The sequence below is a fragment of the Myiozetetes cayanensis genome, unplaced genomic scaffold (assembly GCF_022539395.1).
Source record: "Myiozetetes cayanensis isolate MyiCay16 unplaced genomic scaffold, myiCay2020 scf13, whole genome shotgun sequence".
In the NCBI taxonomy this organism is placed as follows: Eukaryota; Metazoa; Chordata; class Aves; order Passeriformes; family Tyrannidae; genus Myiozetetes; species Myiozetetes cayanensis.
Window position 1 is genome coordinate 21,315,934 of NW_026086937.1, and position 6,793 is coordinate 21,322,726.

Consider the following 6,793-nt stretch of genomic DNA (forward strand, 5'->3'; position numbering starts at 1 on the left):
GGTTTGGGTCTCGAGGTTGGAAAGGTCACATGTTCCACACCCCAGTTTCCTTCCTTATGGAGAAAGATTCAAATCTCTAATTGGGAACCAAATGTTAAAACTGAAAAAAAAAATATATATTTATGAAATACCATCAGCTGACCCATAAATACAGAAACCACACTATTAGAGGATGGAAATGCAGCCATTAAGAAAGGAGAATGATGCTGCATGATGATGTTATTTTAAACATGTCCTGAAGTAAATGATTTGTCTTACAGTCAAGAAAAAAAGAACTCACACCAGATTGTAGTTAAATTCACCAGCACTTTAAAGCAAAACCCCAAACCCATTAAAATCTTGACCCAGAACTTACAGAATGTGCTCCCCTTCATTTTTTCTCTCTCCACCACTTCTCCCCCTCCTTCATGATGTTGTTTTATGTCTGCTGGCTTTGTGTAGAGCAGGACCTGTTGGCCTAAAAGAAGCTAAAATAAAAGAGACCAAAATGTGAACTGGTCTATGACACAGATATGAACATGGATGAGCTTGTGCATATAGATATATATATATACACAAATACATGTATTTTATACATATATATACACAGAAACACCAGTGGAGGCTGATCCTAAGAGCAAAGTGTCCCTCACCTTTTCCCTCCAGCTCCCCCATCCACAAGACAGGCCCTGACTCCTCTTGGAAGCTGCATTTCAATCCCAAGCATTCCAAAAATCCGCATTTCCCCTGCCATTCTGCCGCCCTGTCGAGCTTTTTTGCCTCACACCCCATGGTGATTTACTGAAAAAAAAAAAATCATGCAAGTTTTACACTTGAACAGCAGGTACTTTCACAGTCAGCCTTCGAATCCATTAGTGCCCATCTCAGGGACTGGAGGCTTCTTTCTGTTGGTTCAGTGCCCCCAGCCTGGCTGATCATTTCTCCCTCTCACTCAGGAGAGCCAGGGACTGAAAGTGAAAAGATATGTACTCGTGAAGATTAAAATCTCCTTTACAAATTGAGTGTATTAGGCATCTGTGCTACTTGGCAGGCTTGGGCATCAATCCCAACATAAAATAGTGTTAACAGCTCCCGAGCTTTTTCTCTCTCATAACTTCCTGCGCTCTGGGTGAATCACAGGGGGGAAAAATGGGACTGGCCTTTCAGACAGTGAGTTAAGCAGCTCTTAAATCAGACAAGCATGATGCCCAGGTGAGGTAATTTACCTTTTTTATGCCATTTTTAAGCAACAAAACCTCCTTTGCTCTTCCAGGAGCGCGTCTGAATCTGGACATTATGGATCTCATCATCATTTCTGTCATGCCACCGTAATACCTTGGATATTTATTTACACTTCTCTCATATTTGTGCCATGCTGGCTCATTACCACCTCAGGAGGCTGAACTACGATCCCTGCAGCAGAGCTGACATTTATGATGGGGTGGAGGGGAGTAACTCACCCTGCAAATGAAGTCTGCTTGAGGAAACCTCTAACAGGGCTAAAATATGTTGGGGGTTGGATTCTCACACTTTATTAGCAGCCACTGTTCTCCTTTTACAGCTGCAGCACCACAAATTGGAACATTTCTTGTAAGAGCAAATGTAGCTCAGGCCTAATGAATGACCTTAAAGTGGAGCACTTATATATTTATATATATATATATATACACTGTGATCATATATATTGATAAGTGCTCAAAGGGAAAACTGAATTTCCTACTCACTGAGAACCAAGTCAGCTGGTAAAATAACTAAATAAATTAGAAAAATAACATCATCTTGGCTGAGTCTTTAGCTTCATGGTTTTGGAGGGGGATTTCCCAGACTAAGTGCTCAGAAACCCTCTTTGCCCTGCTTGGCATTATTCTGTGGGTTTTCTTTTTCAACACATGCCACAAAATAATTAAAAATTAAAGTGCTGCTGTTGCATTTTCTGCAGCTTAAATTAGTCCCTTTCAGCTGTGCCTCTGAACAAGACAACTGCATGCAAACTGTCAGAGATCATCAAGCCTGATTCGTGATGCTCTGAAGGACGGAACAAATAAGTAGAAACAACTTTTAATCAATAGGAAAGCAGTTTTGCTTATCAGTTTTTCCTATTTTAATGAGCAGGAAAGCAACATGGATAAATTTGATCTTGAAAATAATAAACACTTAGATAAACCCAAAAAAATTCCACAGGAAGATCCAGAGCCTCTTTAGGAGGAAAATGCCATGAAATCATCAGAGTTACCAGCTAAATGTTTTTTTTTGGGGGGGAAAATTACAGCAACATCGTGGCTGTGAATTATTAATAAACAATATTCAATGGAATCATTCACCCAAACAACTCCTGTATATATTAAGAAATATTTTCTGCCCCAAGGTTTAAATAACACATACTGTGATTAAATAGAGTTTAACTAATAGGTGTAATTACCTAATGGAAAGCAAGTAGTTCCCATTATTAGTTAGTACCTGCAGTAGAACAACTCCATTGTGAACATCCAGTGGGTGTTGAGGAGCCACAGAGCCAAATTATTTACTGAAACACTGATAATCACTGAATTTACTGTATCACTATAGTGATTATTGTAATTACAAATTTCAATTTAAAAATTTCAATAAAAAATGAGAGCCAGGTACAATATGTGATATGGGAATAGAGGTATTGGTGACTAAAGAGTTGTACAAATAAATTATTGAAAAAGGCCAGATACTTTGGAAAGTGGTTCAGGTCAAAACCAGGTGTAAACTTGCATGATGGAATCATGGAATGGTTTGGGATTGGAAGGACCTTCAAGCCCATCCAGTGCCATCCCTGCCATGGGCAGGGACACCTTCCACCAGCCCAGGTTGCTCCAACCTGGCCTTGGACACTCCCAGGGCTGGGGCAGCCACAGCTTCTCTGCCCAACCTGTGCCAGGGCCTCACAGGGAAGAATTTCTTCCAAAAATCTCTTCTAAACCCAATCTCATTAAGTTTAAAACCATTTCCTTTGGTCTTGTGATGTGCCACGATCACAATATCCTGCAACAGAGGTCAGCATCACTGCAAGCACATTTGACAACATCTCTGAGTACCAACCCAAATATTCTTCTAATCCTCTAATCAGCAGGATTTCAAATTTTGCAAATACAAAATACACCAAAAAATACCCCCAAACCTCACCCAAGAAATGATCTTTATGCGTGGAGACAGAAAAAACATCTTCCACTTACCACGGAAGGCAGGAACTACACACCATTAGGGTTTCTTTCTTTATATCCATGCCTCTGTGAGAGCTCCAGCTCTGTGGGATTAAACATATGACAGCCTTTGTTTAGAGTTTACATCAGTACAGAAGATTTTCCAGCACTGTGGTGAAAATGAAGATTAGCCCTGCCATGCTCCACTTTTGTTCCAGACATATTTGGAGTGCACAGGGGAGGAGGAAGAGCTCTAAGGTACTGCCAGGAAGGCTTAGCCCCATTTCACACCACTTAATCACAGATTACAAATAGCAGGGGACAAGAAACCAACTCTTTTCCCAGTCCTAAACACTGTGGGGTTTGTTTCTAAGCGTGGTTGTTTGGGTTTTTTTTTATCTTAGGAGGAAATAGCTAATTTAATATGCCTATTAAGACAAAGGGATGAGTTCTATCCTGGTTTTAATTGGGTTATATTGAACCTAGATGGGAGGAATGTGTTTGGGAGGATTTTACTACACAGCATCTAATTTAATTTACCATTTCCATTCTGCTTGTTATTAAATTCCCCACAATTTAATAGCTAAATTAATTAATACTTAAACAACTGTATATACAAAAGTAAAATGTCCATGAAGTTGGAGAGGAAACAGCAGGGATGTGAACTTCACTAACCACTGAATTCTTGTAGTATTTATTCCTTTCTAATTACAAGAGTACAGAAACACAACATATGGACTATCCAGTGCTGCACATTTTGCTGCAGTGACTTGTGCTGAAAGTGGAGTCTGGATCTTCACAGCCAGCCATGGAATCCTGGAATGGTTTAGGTTGGAAAGGACCTTAAAGCCCATCCAGTCCCACCCCTGCCATGGGCAGGGACACCTCCACCAGCCCAGGTTGCTCCAGCCTGGCCTTGGATACTTCCAGGGATGGGGCAGCCACAGCTTCCCTGGGCAACAATCCCTCCAACCATCTCCCACCACCTCTCAGAAAGGTGTTAAACCACTTCTTGTAAAACTACTTGAAATCCTCTGCTAATGCTGCACATCCAGATGCATAAAGGTTGAGTAATTCACGGTGAAAAATAAATCCCTATTTTTTTTTTTTTTTTACAGATGGAATTGGGTTTGAACACAGGCAATGAAATTCCATTCTTTGAACCCTGAAGCTCCTGGCACTCAGTTAAATGCACAATGTTAAAAAGAAGGCATTTGAGCAATTCTCTTATAGAGAGAGAGGTTCAGAACTTGGTTACAGGTCAAGGTAAGATTTTGCTGCCTCACAAAAGATCCATTCACCAGAAAAAGAGAGTGAGAAATGGCTGCTGAGAGATGAATAAATTCCTCTCATCAGAAGATGAATAAAAAGATAATGACTCCTTTAAAAAGGCAACAGTTTGATATTATTATTTTTTCCTGTGCCACATTGGCAAAGAAAAAAAAATGCTTATCAAGGCAGAGCCCTGACTACTTCCATTGAATAAAAGTTCAAATACTATTAACTAACCAATTGTACATATGAAAAAGGTCCACTGAGGCCAAGAATAAATACCTGGAATTCCCTCTTCTGCTGTTCATCTTGGGCACATGAAAAATCATCACATTTGAGGCAAACCAATGAGTTGCAGGAGCTTTTCTGTACAGTTTAAATGCTTTGGGCTCTTTAGGGGTTTTATGGTGCCATAACATAAAACTTGCAAATGTCTACAACACATTTAGCATTTGGAAAAGATTTTAAATACCCACATTTAGGCTTAGTTGAGAAGTCTTAGGAACAAGTGCAATAGATATATTTTAGAGCAGAATAAATATGGTTGTGATAATTAGTAACTTCTTAGTTTGTTTTAGGAAAGATTATTATGAAATAATTGAGCTTTGTGCTGGTTTGGGGGGGAATGTACACCTGTTTGGACTAGCCTGCTTGATTTATTTTTGACCCACACTGGATTCATTTGCATCTATAAATAAAATATTCCAGCCACATCTGCTCCCAGATGTATTGTCACTGAGCTACGACGTGACAGTGGCACTTCCAAAAACATCCCCATCCCCTGTAGGTTTTACTGGCATGGCACAGGGAAAGGCTAAAAATACCACTAAATAATGACTCCAGAATAATCACAGCAGTCAAAACACATCATTCTGGTGGGACAAAGCCATAACTCATTGCAAAACTGCTCTCCTAGGCAGGGTGTGCTCCTGAGGTCTCAGGTTCTTTTTTTCCTGCTCACAAAGACGTTTCTCCTGTTCCCTCTCGTGGCTTTGTCGTGCTGAGAACTTGGTTTAAGGCCAAGCAGCCCAATTTCATGGCCCTCTCCTGGCATCCAACTCCCATCTGCCTGTTTTGCCAGGCAGTGCCATGTCAGGTTACTGCATTACGTGTGATTATATCCCTGGCAGACACACTAACTCCAGCCCTGGAGATTTATTCCTTTGCTTCACATTGTTTGCTACAACCCCAGCCAAGAGCTCCCACAATAAAAATCCATCAGTGGAACTTATCCACCAGCCAGTCCAGCTCTAAACCCCTTGTGCTTTGATGTTTTTCCCACCTTCTTTATATCTTTTATATATATATATATATATTTTTTTTTTCTTTCCAGGATCTAAATAAACTCCCTTTTGAGCCAGAGGAAATTTTCTTATTGAGTCCAAACTGAGTTTTAAAGGTAGCCATTAGACTGAATTTTCTGCTTTCCAGTATAAATTCTCTGCTCCTCTTGTAGACCTTTAACAAGCAAAAATCGTCTGAGGTTTTTTCCCCTTACTTGCATTTCTATCATAGAAATATTTGTAATTGTAACCTTCAGATAACTATGGTAACTCCCAATAATGAGTGACCTAAAAAAGTTAATATCAGGATGAAATAACTTTAAGAACATGTTGCAGATAAATCCCTTCCTGGGTGAGGGCTCAAAGTGTCGATTAATCACTAATATTTCGAGACCCACAAAATCCCAGGAGCATTTTCTTGCTATCACAGCACGAATTCTGCAACATGGGAAAGGTTTAGATGTTAAAAACTCACCTGCACGGGCAGCTCCTCCCTGTGGGCAGAGTGAGGGGGTGGCTGGAGATGGAAAGGCAGTTGGGTGTCCTCTCCTCCATGTGGGGCTTCACAGTGGCCATGGAACCCAGCATAAATCAACCTCCAAATTAAAAATATTGAAAACAATCAACTCTCACCAAAAGTCTTAACTTTTAAATATTTTTCCTTTTCTAGTTACACTTTGCCTTTTTTTTTTTTTTTTTTTTTTTGTTAAATCTTCAGTGTAAATTTTAACTTCTCTGCTTGGTTCTAGGAATGGAGCATGAAAAACGTCATCAGTAATTTTTTAACAGGTTTCACATGAGTGTTTTTTCTGTGCTAAGGATTGCTCCGTTTAGAGCTTTGCTGTGGTTTTTAAAATCTGCACAACAGATCTATAAACACGAGCTTTTAAAACTTACTTATTGTCTCATCAAAAAGGATGAAGTAACACAATTAGCACTCGACGGTTTTCAAGCTGTTTAAGCCTATTTTTTCTTCTTTTTATTCTCATCTCACCTGCTTAAATCCAATACATACAATTTACACAACACTGGGAGCTGCCTGTTAACAGACAAATATGAAATGTGAGTTATGAATTCAGCAGGAACTGAGAT

The 6,793-nt window shown here is 39.7% G+C and overlaps 1 long non-coding RNA gene across 1 annotated transcript; it reads right to left on the reverse strand.

Moving 5' to 3' along the window:
* Nucleotides 1-649: 649 nt before the first annotated feature.
* On the reverse strand, nt 650-6,332 carry LOC126636150 (uncharacterized). Its single transcript, XR_007627924.1, has 3 exons — nt 6,177-6,332; nt 3,180-3,250; nt 650-780 (listed from the first exon to the last, which is right to left on the reverse strand). It is a non-coding gene; the product is annotated as an uncharacterized LOC126636150 (long non-coding RNA).
* Nucleotides 6,333-6,793: the final 461 nt, after the last annotated feature.